This window comes from Scomber scombrus, chromosome 16 (genome assembly GCF_963691925.1).
Source record: "Scomber scombrus chromosome 16, fScoSco1.1, whole genome shotgun sequence".
NCBI classification, from domain to species: domain Eukaryota; kingdom Metazoa; phylum Chordata; class Actinopteri; order Scombriformes; family Scombridae; genus Scomber; species Scomber scombrus.
The window spans coordinates 13730394-13744977 of record NC_084985.1 but is presented as its reverse complement, the minus strand read 5'-3'; positions in this window follow the sequence as shown (position 1 = coordinate 13744977).

The window sequence follows — 14584 nt, the reverse complement described above, 5'->3', positions numbered from 1 at the left end:
AACGTGAATTGAAGTGAACCCCTGGGGAAAAACAGATAAGGGAATATAATAAACCCACAAAGGTTAGCTATATCATTCAAATAAATCAACCAGGAGAGTTGGCACGTTTTTCCAGTATTGATATTAGCCAACTCATTAAGCTAACTTCCACTGCAGTCACATTAGCAGTGATGCAGGGCGGATTTCTGAGTTTTTGATGGAAAACAACAACGTGAAATGACTGAATGAGATTTTTGTGGATTTATTTCAGACTTCTTTCGAAAATGGACGTCAGCCCAAGAAGAAAAAGATGATTTAGTTTGAGTACATAGGCAGGAAGAGCTCAAATCCAGAGGGGAAATTCGTTAAGGTAAGATAATTATTATGTGATTAAATATGTTGTATTAAGCAAAAATGTAACTCTTTGTTGGGCATTTTCCTCACTGTGTGTAGCCCACACAGACACTGACAGAGCCTGGCAGGGTAATTAAATTAAAAGCAGGGTAATTAAATTGAATTAATAAAAAAGGTAAGCAATTTGGCATCTGTGTCCTCTTCAGTTGTCAGGTCACTGCTTTGTGTGAATTGTGATTGTTTGTAGCCTGTGCTGAGAGGTCTGGTGGGTACTTGTTGGAACAGTTTCATGTTTGCTTGTGTTTTTTAATTGGTGGTAGTAATTAGATTTAATAAGTAACTTGAAAAGGAGCACTCTAGGTTATTTTTGCATAACTAAAACAGGAAGGATATGTAAGTCATGTATCTGATACATGCATTGATTGTTGTGTGGTTCTAGTCCAGCTTTGGGTTGTATTTGTATCTGAGAAAGATTGAAGCTTTGTAGCACAAGCTCTACTATATGTTTCTAGATAGAGCAAAGACACTACTACTGTTAGTCATGTAGATGTATGGTACAGTATATGCAATATGTCCTTTGAATTTAAATGTAACTCTTTTGCCTATAAGCCATCCACCAGTTACCAGAATATTAGAAATACTGCAGAGGTCATATGTCTAAGCAAGTTTTCTAAGATTTTTTTTTCCATGTGCCAGGAATTATATCTCATGAAAACTCTGTATAATGCAGTGGCGGCCGGTCAATGCGGGGCGCTGGGGCGCCGCCCCCATCAAATATCTGGCCAAAATCTACTTAAACATATTAAACATAAATGAATTAGAAAATGCTAAATAATTATGAAATAAATAGTATTTGTTTGCAAGATGGTCCTGTTAGCCTCTAAGCACCTGTCATCATTCATTATAAATCGATTCCAAATGGTATTTTATTAATTTCTATATGTACTTCCTGTATGTGGGGCGCCGGACTAATGGAAGTCAATGCAAGCCCTCAAACTTTTGACAAGCATGTGACCTGAGGCTGCTCTCTCATTGGCCTGCGTCACGTTTCCCACGGGGCGCAGCTCAGTGCGCCCCGGACACGCCCACTTTTATTGGCAGCGAATTGTTGTTGTTTCATGTTTTTTAATCTACTGTGATTGGACAGTTCCGGCTGTCATTCACGCCCTCCCGTCAGCTGCTGTCACCCAAACTCCTGCTTACGGTAGGTTCAGGAGATGACGTTAAAGTGGAGCCGCGGAAATTAAAGAAGATTATTTTGTAATTTCTCTACAAAAAAATAATTTCACAAGACTTTAACTAGAAGAGAGAAAAAGGATAAAGCAGCAGCAGGTGATGGAGGAGCTGAGAGTATCTCCTGCTGCTGTTATGATAAACGGAGCTGGCTAGCTGGATGCAGTGTGAGTTATTCCTTTTATTGCTTAATCTGTTTGCTGTTTCAAAGTGTCAGCACCGAAACGTTGTGGACAACGACAGGGGAACGAGACCTAAAACATCTCTCTGAAAAAAATCAAACAGAAAGCTGCAGCCATCGAGACAATAGCATGGAGCTAAGTTGTTTTTAGCAGACTTAGCATTGCTGAGCTCTTTCTGCAGCTGTTTCACCACATCTGGCCACATGTAGACCTCTGCTATGCCAAGCTCCAGAAGAGGAACATAGATTCAGTCAGTGGCTGCATCCAGCAGCTCCAACAGGACATATAAAAGATCAGGTAGTAGCTGCATTGCTGTTATTAATATTGTAAAGTGTTAAAAAATACTTTATAAAAGACATAACTATGAAATGTAAAAAACTAAAATGCATAAATGCAGGATAAGAAATGATGGAGGTAATTTTGACTATTACAGTTGATTTGGGTACATTTCATTATTAAAGTTAAATAAATTATGCCTAATCACAGCAGTGTATAGTGCTTAATGCGCCATCTATTGTCATGTTTAGGTATTGCAACAACTAACAGATTACAGTGAAATCAGGACTGAAGACACAATAACTAAAATATAGGTGGTGTCTCTTTTTAAGCATATTACCTTATTGGTAACTCTGCTTTAACTGCTGGTATCTTTAAGTGATGTGAGTGAAATGTGCATTTTATCATATCTGGTTATAATTTTTTATTCCTCTCTCTGTGGGTCAGAGATACCATACTGGGACAAACCAGGGGACATTATAGTGTGTTGTGTTGTTTTTAGATTCGTTTTTCTTTCTTATTTATATTTTTTTGCTGCGGTATGAAGTGGTGCTACGGCTTATTTGACACTAACCCTAGGACCACCAACCATCAAACTGCGCCCCCCCAAACATTTTTGTCACCAGCCGCCACTGGTATAATGGGTTCATTGTTGTTTTTATTTATTGCTGTATTTCGTCATTTTTTGTAAAATTCAACTTTTAAAAACCATTCAACTTTAAGTTTTAGGTTTATTTATGCGGCACATTATCATGCAAAAGCAATTCAAAGTGTAGCACAGAATGATATAACGGTAGATAATAAGCATGAATAAAGACAGACAGCAAGCACACATCAACACCTAGACATCCATGCACAAACCTATAATTAAAAGCTAAATTAAAATGAACGTCTTAAGCTTAATTTTAAAAGAAAAAAGTGTTAGTGCAAATCTCAATTCAGCAGGTAGGATGCTCTAAGTTTTAGGTAGGCTACATAAGGTGCATAAGCACTAAAGGCTCTATCCCCAGTTTTTGATTGCACTCTGGAAATCTAGAGAAAACTTTAGGCTCTAAAATGCAAACTATACACTTCAGGTGACCAAATATCCGAAATTAAATACAAAGGGTGTGAACTCTGCATCCCCAGCCTTGTCAACAACAGAAGCTTTTGTTGTTTTTTCAGAGGACTTTTAGAGGGCTTTTTCACATTTCCCCCCCATGCCACATTACACCGAATCAATGGTCTGAAAAATGATATCAAGTCATTCTACTGGCAGTACCTTTGCACCTTTATTGACTTTATTGTGTATATATGTTCAAAGCTTATACATGTGCTTCCAGTAAAAAACACAATAAACCTGATTTAATCTGAGTTTAAATTTATATTTTTATGTAAATTTAGGCCCTTCCAAGGCTGATGTAGTACTTATGTACCAGTTGTGCTCTGGGCCAAACTCCAGTACTGCAGTCTGTCCCTGTCAGTTACTAAAGCCCACTCCAGGAGGATGAAGCTTTCTTATCTGATTTTCTTATCAAGTGTTTCCACTTTGTTGCCTGCTCACGGCCCATTCACATGCCTGCGCCTCACAGTTATAACTTACGTGTCTTGCAGTCTTTTTACACTAATTCAGTGTCCTTCCAATAGACGTCAAACACTCTGTTCGTATTAATATGCATGACCAGTTACAGTCAAGCACTTTAAACTCTGCGAGCGCACTCAGACACATATTTTCTTAAGAAAATGGGGCTTCTCCAGGTTGTTTTTCCTTTCCTCATCCGTCACCTCCTCTCTGTCTGCACTCTCTTGTCTATCTCTCTCTACAACCCCCCTGCCACCCTTGCCTTCCTCCTCTGTTTCTCTGCGTCACTCTCTCAATACTGATATATAATGCAATGAAACAAAACGTGACAGTCAACTTTTTCGCCCTTACTATATTCCCCACAGACCTGTCTCCCTTACCTCGTTTTTTTCTCTCTCTCTTCATCTTCTTTCATTTTTATCCCTTTTTTCTACCTTTCCTTCCTTTTGCTTTCTGTCTCCCACTCCTCCTTCCTCCCTCCTCCCAGTTTTCCCTTCCTCCCCTCATCTCTCTTCTTCTTGCTCCTCCTTTCCCTCTCCAGAGTCCTCTTCTTTCCGTCTGTTTCATTAACAAGATTTATCTTCTCTAGTAATTACAGTACACACACACACACACACACACACACACACACACACACACACACACACACACACACACACACACACATACATATGCAAACTATATGCCAGTCACGCCTCCTAGCACTGCAGTACTGCTTTACCACCTGTCAGGGTCACTGTGGCACTGTGATGGAGGGAGCATGGGGGAGCGAGAAAAAGTGAAAGGGGTGCATGGATGCAGGGAGGTTTTTTACATGCGCACATATGTGTGTTTGTGTGTGTCTGTGTGTGTGTTTTCATGACACAGCTAGATGACACCTTGATGCACTGACATCATTTGAAATGAACGCAGTCCACGCTGAATAAATGGCACTCTGCTATACCTCTTCCCTTATTTTCCAATTAATGTATGTTTAAATCCGAAATACACACTAATATTGTCATAATGCCTTCCCGAGGGTGTGTGTGTGTGTGTGTGTGTGTGTGTGTGTGTGTGTGTGTGTGTGTGTGTGTGTGAGTGAGAGTGTAGATAAAAACCATGAAGATCCCCGATATTCTTGTTGCGTGCAAGAACTTCAGAAATAACAGGCTTTATGATTGCAAATATTTGCACAGTTAGATGAGCTGAATGAGGCATTAACAGAGGCACTTTCCAAAAGTTCAGCATTTATTTGTCTCTGGGTTTGTTAGCCCACAGGCCTACGATCTCTGATATCATAATCCCTCTAAAGTAATGGGCCCTGCTACTGACAGAGCCTGATTGATGCCAGTTTTCCCTTCATGCAGAGCTAGCTGGCTAGTTGACATTGACAGAGTGACTGACAGAAAGGTTGACAGAGTGACAAAAGCAGTGTGACTGGCGTTCATCATCGCCACGCTACTGACTGACACAAAGTCTTGGTGAGAATCAGTGGATGATGTTTTGTTTTTGTTTTTTGTTTTAATACCATTCCCTCCCCAAAATTATCAGAATTAAATGACAAAAAAAGAAATTGGCAACAGTTTCAATAATTGAATAATTTAAGTATTTTTTAAAAGTTCAGTGGTGGCAGCTAGTTGAGACAAGAAAATTTGTAAAATTGTAAATATGAACTATTTATAAGCTTAAAAAAACCTAACCCTTTTCAATGATAATGTATAGAATATTTTGGGTTTTTTGATGGTTTCATTTTTGACACAATAATCAACTTAAAGATGCTTGGACTCTGCTTGAAAAGTTGTGATTGGCCAGTTTCACCATATTCTCACATTTTATAGAACAAATGCTCTATTGACTAATAAAAAAAAATTATTTGCAGATTAATTGATAGTGAAAAAAAACCCTAACCCTACTATAAATGGAAAGATACGATCAATTATAAAGCCTCTTCTTGTCAAAATCTTGCTGTTTTTCTTACTGCAAAACTACAGAAAATAATTTAAATATTTCAACAAAATTGTTATGGATAAGGAGACTAAAAATGATCTGAAGATATTTGCAGTGGCGTTGAGATATTATGAAATAAAGTCTAAAATGTTTGAACTATATAAGCATAATTCCAGTATTATGATGTTTCAGGGTTGCTTTCACACACACACACACACACACACACACACATGGAGTTGAGTTTTAATGGAGCTATTTAGAATATAAAGGTTTAAGTTCTCTGGAGCTTCTGACTGTCGTTTACAGTTTTCCTCAGTAGAAAATGGACCTTGTGGTGACATTGTTTATTAACGGGGTACCTCAACCCTACATTAAAAAATGATTTATTTTCAAAGCAGCAGCATGTGCAGACTTCCTTCTGCGTGCATCACGCAGCAGTAAAGCGCAGCGGCAGGCTGACAGATGCATCGTCCTCACACTCTAAGTTGGGCGCTGTCGGGTTGTGTTGTGTGCTACATAAACAGCATAAACAGTGTCATATATAAACAGCATTTGACTTCACTGCAGTTTTACATTGTTACGCTTAGCCTGTGTCAGTTGGGTCTTTTTTTAGTTTTCATCTGGAAGTTCTCGCCTACTTTTGAAAACACAATGCCTGCTGTTCACCAAAGGAACCAGTGCACTATATGTGTATATATATGATATTTTTTATAACTGATACATTACTGATTATATTTAGGATAAAGTGTTCAGGACTGAGGGACTAAATATGTCTAACTATTCTGAATATGGACAGTTTTCAATATTGATACCATGATATGTAACTCTTGGTAAAGACACCAAACTATTGTTTCCATACCTTAGTTCGGCGAATGTAAGCATGTTTCAAACAAAATAAGCCAAACAAAATAAGCCAAAGTGTTTAATCTATCAGTGTGCATACAGATTGTTGCCTGTATAATATATAACGTTTCCTCATTAGATGCCAACTTAATACTTAATACTTTTGACATTTTGGTTGGTGTTTTAAAACTAGCCATAATACTGACCAACATTGCATACAGTGTACATATGTGTACAGATACACACACACACATACACAGTTTGAATAGAAGATGGGCGACACACACATTCATATTTGTGTCGTGGCAAAACAGTGATAATGACAATCTCTAAAGAGACGTGTAAATATTATTTGAGTTAATTCAGTGTGTATTTATTTTCATGTGCGTGCACGTATGTGTATGTTCATGTTTTTGTGGGTTGCTTATACATGATTGTGTGTTTGTGAGTGTTCAATGATGTGTGACTCCTCAAGCCAGGAGTGTATTGTTGTTACCTCAGGCCCCCTAACATGATGTATACGGTTTCCACTCAAACACACACACACACACACACACACACACACACACACACACACACACACACACACACACACACACACACACACACACACACACACACACAGACACACACACACACACACACACAGACACACACACACACACACACAAAGTAGTAGATGTCTACCTTGTCAGGAGAGCAAAGCAAGAAGTGTGCCTATGTGGATCTATGTGCATGCGTGTGGTTGTGCACTGGCACAGGTGTGCGTCGGTTGATAAAGTTTATCAGCTCAGGGCACGTTGCTGACGGCAACCAGTGTTGTGAAGGGAAAAGGCCTTGCAAACAAAGTGTGTGTGTGTGTGTGTGTGTGTGTCTTTGGGGAGGAGGATGGCAAACATAAGCACTGCTGATGACCCTCTCTTCATCTCACACACACACACACACACACACACACACACACACACACACACACACACACACACACACACACACACACACACACAGACACACACACACACACACACACACACACACACACACACACACACACACACACACACACACACACACACACACAGCGGAAGATTTAAATCCATTTTGAAAAGGAACAGCTATCAGCTATTTATAAGATTATATTTCAAAAACACCAATGACTGCGACACCCGAAACACTCATTTTTTGTGAGTGAAGGCATTGAAATAGACCTCCATGAAGAGGCAGAGCCGAGCAGGTTCTGCCCACTACAACAGGATACACACATATAACCTCATGTCTGAGGCACATTTTCAGATGACTGACTGAATTCTGGCTCAGGAGATAGAGCAGGTCGTCCAGTAATTGGAAGATCAGTGGTTCGATCCCCGGCCTGATCCGCATAGTGTACTTGGGCAAGATAGTCAACCCCAGATTGCCCCTGAAGGCTGTGCTGAGTGTGTGTGTGAATGATTAGAAACTCCTCTTCATGAGCAGGTTGGCTAGAAAGGTACGATACAAATGCAGTCCGTTTACCATTTTACAGGACTGTAAAAAATGACAAAAATAGGATAACACTTTACTCAGTCAGTCCAGTGCTGATATACAGGTGAATGTCACTTGATGTAATGTCACTTAGTGCTTGTCTTAATTTCAATCCTAATCATTTCTTTGCTATTAACCCTAAACTCAACCTTTAAAATTAACCTCAGACACTCAAAATCCTTTACACATAATTAGAAAGTCAATTGTTTATAACTGGCACACTGTGGTTTCTTTTCAGTATGGTGATTACCTGTATTGGGTAATCCAAATAAAGTGTGACCTCAGTATTGGACTTGTTAGTTTGGCCTCTGTAGCTTGCTTGGCAGGGAAATCCACAGTGGCTAAAAACCTTTGGACCAGCTGGTAAATTTTGTAGAAAATGTTACACACTCTTTGCCCTCTCGACTGCTACCAAGCAATTGACCTTCAAGTGCTCCAGCTGCTCAGCGGCTGGAAGAGCACAACTGTAGTAGGGCCACCTTTGACCAAAGACTGTCTTAGACGACTAGTAGTTGTTAGTACAAGCCACGACTATTTGTCCAATGTTTATGATTTTTTATTATTTTAATGTATATTTTTTTGACATCAGAAAATGGTTTGAGAAAAAATAATCTAATGGTGAGCTGGGTGGAAATAGCGCAAATTTGTGTACAATGTGCACAATAAAAAAGCAAGTGGCACAGCTCACAGTCCTACGTCAGTCCTACTCATACTGAATGTGGTTAACTCAGCCTCTTAGATTTCTCAGCCTATCCTCCCTTCACTCCTCTCCAACCATTAAACCTCACATCCTCTTTCTTCATCCATCCCCTAACCCAATATCCATTCATTCTTGGCTCTGTCCCCTCATTTAGTTGCTCTAAGTAGGCTCAGTTGACAGAATACTTGACAGTCTGATCCCTTGAGTCTCCTGCTGAGTGATGGTACACAAGAGCACCATTAGTTTTGATTTTGCCAATAGGTAGAAAACAAAATGACACGCAGGGATGTCCTGAGGGAACAAATTGAAGGTAAATAAATGAAAGCATGTTAATACAATGTTTATGAATCTATAAGCTCCCTTGGATATCATGAAAGCATAATGGATTCCTATACTGTCTAATGGAAAAGAGATTAAAAGGTCTGGTGCTAAGAAGCATTGTATTTAATGAGCTTCACTGTCAGAAAATCACACAAAACTAGAATTTATTATTCATTATATTTATTATAAAGGATACTGGCCAGCAGCCGACTACTACAGTAAATGTCATGTGTCTGAGCATCCTTGAACGCACAAAGGACGACAGCCGATAAACAGTTTCTGCTCACAGCTGCAGTAGCATGCAACGATAATGTAACTCGGATAAAAAAAAATAAGGCTGATTAAATGTCGTTGTGATGGATTACCCATCTTAAGCAAGTTTCGAGTATCTGCAGATGCATCTGCATAGCACACTGAGAATGGATGTTTTGTTTTTAGTTAGGTTAGTTGTAGGGACAAAACCAGTAAAATGAAGCACACACACTCTGTCCTCAGATAGTTGAGGCTGAGTTGAGTCTGACTCAGGATGTTTATCACATATGATCCTGTCTGTATGTCTCCACTGTGAGCTGTTAAACACGGTTGACACAGCTAGAAAATAATCTGAAAAATGAGTGTGTCCACTAGATGGCACTGTTGCCATATCCCACTTAACATAGGCATACACACATACATACACACAAACAAGCAGAGATTGGCAAACACAACGGTAAGGCTCAAGAGATGGAGGGGCGCTTTCTGTCTGTCTCCCTCTCTCTCCTTTTGACACACACACATACTCTCTTTCTCGGTTGACTGTTTTCTTTCTCCTTCTTTCGCACACACTTACATTACCTCTGTCTATTCATCCACTGTAATGTATCGTTATTACAAAAACAGACACCCCATAATACTAAAACCCATTATTACAGCAGCCAAGTGATGGAAAATCAAAGTGATTTACAGTAGGCATACACAGCATTGTGTGACTCATGAAATTACAAAACGATATAGCATGTAATCATAAGCTGCTGCAACACAGATCGACAGGCTGTTCTTTTCAGAAAAACAGCCCCACTTGCATACACTTGCATCTCTTACATCCACTCACATCTACAAGTTAAACTGCATGTAACTGCAGTCATCTACTGTCACTCTGCTGGAATTTTCTTTTTTTTTTGGGTGAAATGCTTTGCTGAAGAGCACTTCAAGAGAGTGGATTACCTCTCAGTCAGTACTCCCACAGTTTATTCTGACTGCAGGGATTTAAAGTGTTGTCTGCCTAGCCACCAAACCACTTCTCTTCTTTTGAGGAGGCCACCGCCCGTGAGAGGCCAAATCAAATATGAACAATTTTTTGTTTTGTTTGCAGTCATCTTCACCGTGTCATAGAATACACTTTATCCAATCTCAGCGAAGTGTGTTTCAGAGAGAGAGAGAGAGAGATGAGAGATGAGAGAGACGAGGGTTTGAACCATGACCTAGACTCTAGTTAACAGCAAGAAAACATGCTCATCGCTACTTGGTTATCAAAACAGATGCACTGAGACTGTCCTACCCAGAAAACAAAAGTGTCATTTATCAGTTCTACTTGTACATTTTCCTGACAAGTGACTTCTTGTGGTCATGCCAATAATGACCCTCTCAGAAGTAAGAGTGAATGTAGAGTAATGTTGTTGTGGCGCCACAGAACCTCATAGAGAGGCGGTTGGGGTGGGTGGTTGAGTGTACGACTTTGACACTGATGACTGTGGTTTGCATCTTGTCTCCTCGCAACAGTGAATGTGTGGTGCAAGATCAGAAAACACTCATATGAGCTGTTTTGGAAGGCAGAATTACCTATCAACCGATCAATATCAAAATCAATATCTCCTTGATATGCAGTACTCTGTATTCTTCACCAGTCCAGTATTTCCCTGGTGGTGTGCTGCTGCAAAATCAAGAAAGTGAGATTGTTTTGAGTCACCCTCTCTCTCCTCATTCTTTAAGTGACATCTATATGAAAGGTAGTGTTATATGAGCACTGTGTAATGTGGAAGGGGGGTTAGCCCTGAAGTTGGCATCACTGGTTTAGCCTAACCTGACCAGGCTCATGTAAAGGTGGACTGACTGTTAAGGTAGACCAGCTATTCTCAGTTGAGTGTCAATCTCTGCTCTTAAATGAAGAACAGAGAAATGTGTAGCTGCTGAGTCTCTTCCCCAACCCCCCAATACCCCAACCTCCCCAGAGCAGTCAACCTAGGGGAAACATGGCTGTCAGCTTCTAAAATGTGAGGATTCACTCCCTTTCTATAAACAAACATTTGAAGACATCATCTTGGAAACATGTGATGGCATTTTTCATTACTTTCTGACACTTAACTGAACTTGACTAAATGTTTAAGCAAATGCCACAAAAAATAGAATAATTGATAATAAAATTTGTCATGAGCTATATTTTGTCCCTCCCTACAGCAAAATATATGTTATAATCAAATACCTGACACAAATTGCCACCTTATTTGGTCTATGATCATTGATTTAAATGAAGGTAGACAAAATACTAGAAGCACCTCTCAGTATATCGCAGTATCACAAAATGCAGCCTCTAAAACGACTAATGTTTGGACCACCTCTGCTATAAAACACTGTGGGAAAACCTAGCCACACCATTTAATTATTTCTCACATAGCAATTAATCATAAAAATAAGGACTGTGCGATATGACAATGTATATCGTGTGGTGTATCGTTTCATATAATGATCATTCATTTCGCTGTGTGCTGCAGCACCGCAGAGAGCAGAAGAGTAGCATGAGCATAATTTACCTAATTTATGTGCACTTGTTTCATTTTATTGTGTGAGAGACTCTACTGCGTTTTGCTGTCATTCAGATGATGGGGGGAGATTTTGGTCATATAGCATAGCCCTAATTTTAATAATAATAATAATAATAATAATAATAATAATAATAATAATAATAATAATAATAATATAATAATAATATAATAATAACAAAGTCACAGTATAACACTGGCTTAGGCATTTCTGTTGCCTAATGAATACATTTACTTTTGATACTTTTTTAAAATAATATTGCAATATTTACAGTAGTAAAAGATCTGGATGCCTAAAACTTTCTTTTCTTTCAGTTTTCAACTTCTAAATAATACCAGTCTCTGAGCCTGCTGTTTGGCCATCTGCAGTACTGCAAGTCAGGCATTCTTCAGCCCTTCAAGCTGGGATCCAAATCAGTAGTTTGTCTTCCTCCCCCTCTTCCTCTTCTTCTTCAGAAACACTGTTTCTTCCCGACACCTTGTACTATAGCTGAACAGAAACCATTTCTAACTATTTGACCAAGGCCTAGAAACAGAACATCTTTCATGCTCTCTGTACCAAGGGAAGCTGTTTCAATGTCACCCCCTGCATAGAGATCAAACAGTTAACATGGATAGTAAATGACCTTGAATTATCGCAGAAAAACTGATATGACAGGGGTGTTGCTGCCCAAAGAGTCTCTTAGATGAGTTAAAATGGGCTGGCTGCCAGTATTTGAAATTTCTTGGGCACGGGAAAATCTGTATAAGAAAAGACCATCTTGATCTTCCAAATTATACACTCAGCTACTGTATTTCAGGTCACTCAGACGATTAAGACAATGGGGTTGGGTTGACTAATACTGATAAAGTACCGTTGAGCAAAGGTATTTAAGCTCCCACAATGTGAACCAGCCTGCTGTATGTAGCATGGTCCATTTACACATACACATTCAGATAAAGATGAAATACCATTTATTTTCTTGTGGTTAAAGGTCCCTCCCTCAGAGAAGCGTAAAGTAGAAAGGTGGGGAGCAGATGGTGGAGAGAGTTAGAGGAGTGAGGAGGAGGAAAGGGAAAAGGGAGGAAGACTGTGTTTTTCAGCGTGTCAACACAGATATTTCCTCTGCAGCACTCTGTCTTTCTTCATATCTCACCCGAGTGTCAGGGGAGTGGGCGGCAGGCTCTGTCGGGAGAGACCACACACACATTTAGCCTTCAGAAGACTAGCCTTGGCAGTGCTGGTTGGTCTAGGGATGGCAGTGTCAGTCTGTCGGCTGCTCTGTCTGTCAGTTGTTTTATCAGTTTGTTCCAGACTGAAATATCTCAACAAACCATTTCCATAAAATTTTGTACAGATATTCATGGTTTGATACCCTGACCTTTCCTCTAGCACCACAATGAGGATGACATTTTTGGTTTTGAATTAACTCGACAACTATTGTATGGACTGTGGTGGAGACATTCAAGTTCCCCACAGGATTAATTGTAATATTTAAAGTCCAATTGAAATTAAATTGCCTGCCTTTGAGAAAAATGTCTTATTTTGATACAGAAAATCAAATCTTAAATAAAGTGATAATGTGACGTTGTGTCATAGGCAGAACAGATGGTCACACTGAGCCAGATAGCATCCTGCTGCACAACACAAGAGTCACAGACTCTTAACAACAAATCAAATTAGCTTTCCTGGCAAAGTTTCCTTTTTATGTAACTTAAAACCATGAACACACATATTTTACTGCACCTTAGCTTGTTGATATATAGAGATATTTTGATTGGACAAGAGGCTCTCCATGAGTGCTGATATAGAGTATAACAACACAGGGACTTTTAACTACACATGTATCACTCTGCTTTAGAGGTGTTACTGTTAATTAAGTACATCAACTAGTGTTATATTTCTTAGATTGTAACAAACTTTGCACCACAAGGATGATCATATTTCCATAAATAATATTTTATTTGAATTATGACTGGTTGTCAGAAAAGGATGAGGGGAAGGGTAGAAGCCTGGGTTCCTCAGTGCAAAACTCCAGGTGTGCTTTGTGTTCAGACTTGGCTAAGTCTCAATAATACAAACATGGACATTCAGTCCGTTATGACAACTGATCTGAATACGCTCTTGAGGCAGTTTCATGGATCCATCCGGACAACTAAAGAGGATCTCTACGGCATCAGCAGCTACCCTGGGTTCCAGGATGGTTTAAAGCACTATCAACTGGCCACCGGTTAGCTTTTCATGGAATTTAATGCAGGACCCAGAATTTATATCAGCTAATAATGTTTTCAAATGTGTTGTAAAAGAAATTAGAGGGACATGGAAAGACAAAACATCAACCCTCCAACCTGATGTCAATCAGGAGAAACCAGAGATGAAGTAAAATAATGTTTATTATGCAGATGATATTAATGATTAGGTATTGTCATAGTCTTTGGCGCTTGGACTCTGCAGGGAGACATTTTTGAATCGAAGGACGTAAGTCCTGAGCATCAGCATGATAGATCCCCCCATGGAGTCCAGACACTGGTGGTGGTGGCTGATGACTTCAATCAATCAATCTCAGGCAAAATCACAACAAGTCATCTTAAGGCTGAAACTGATCGGGCTGATGAAGTTGAAGTGTTGCTTTGAGGAATCTGAAGACTGGGTGGTGATGGGGAGTTGGTGGGTTGCGCAAAACAGCATCAAGAGAGCACCTGAGCAGAGAGGGAGAACATTTAAAAAGATAGCTGCAATATGATAGGCTGACAATGAAGGTGTGTCACTGTGCTTTTGGTTAGACTTGACCAGGTGATGTGAACAGCTGATGTGTCAATTGATGCTCCAGAAATAACAGCAAGGAAAATATGAGCTTTGACGGAGATCAGTATGAGCTCTAAGAAGGATCAGGATGACTAAAGAATGAGAAATAAA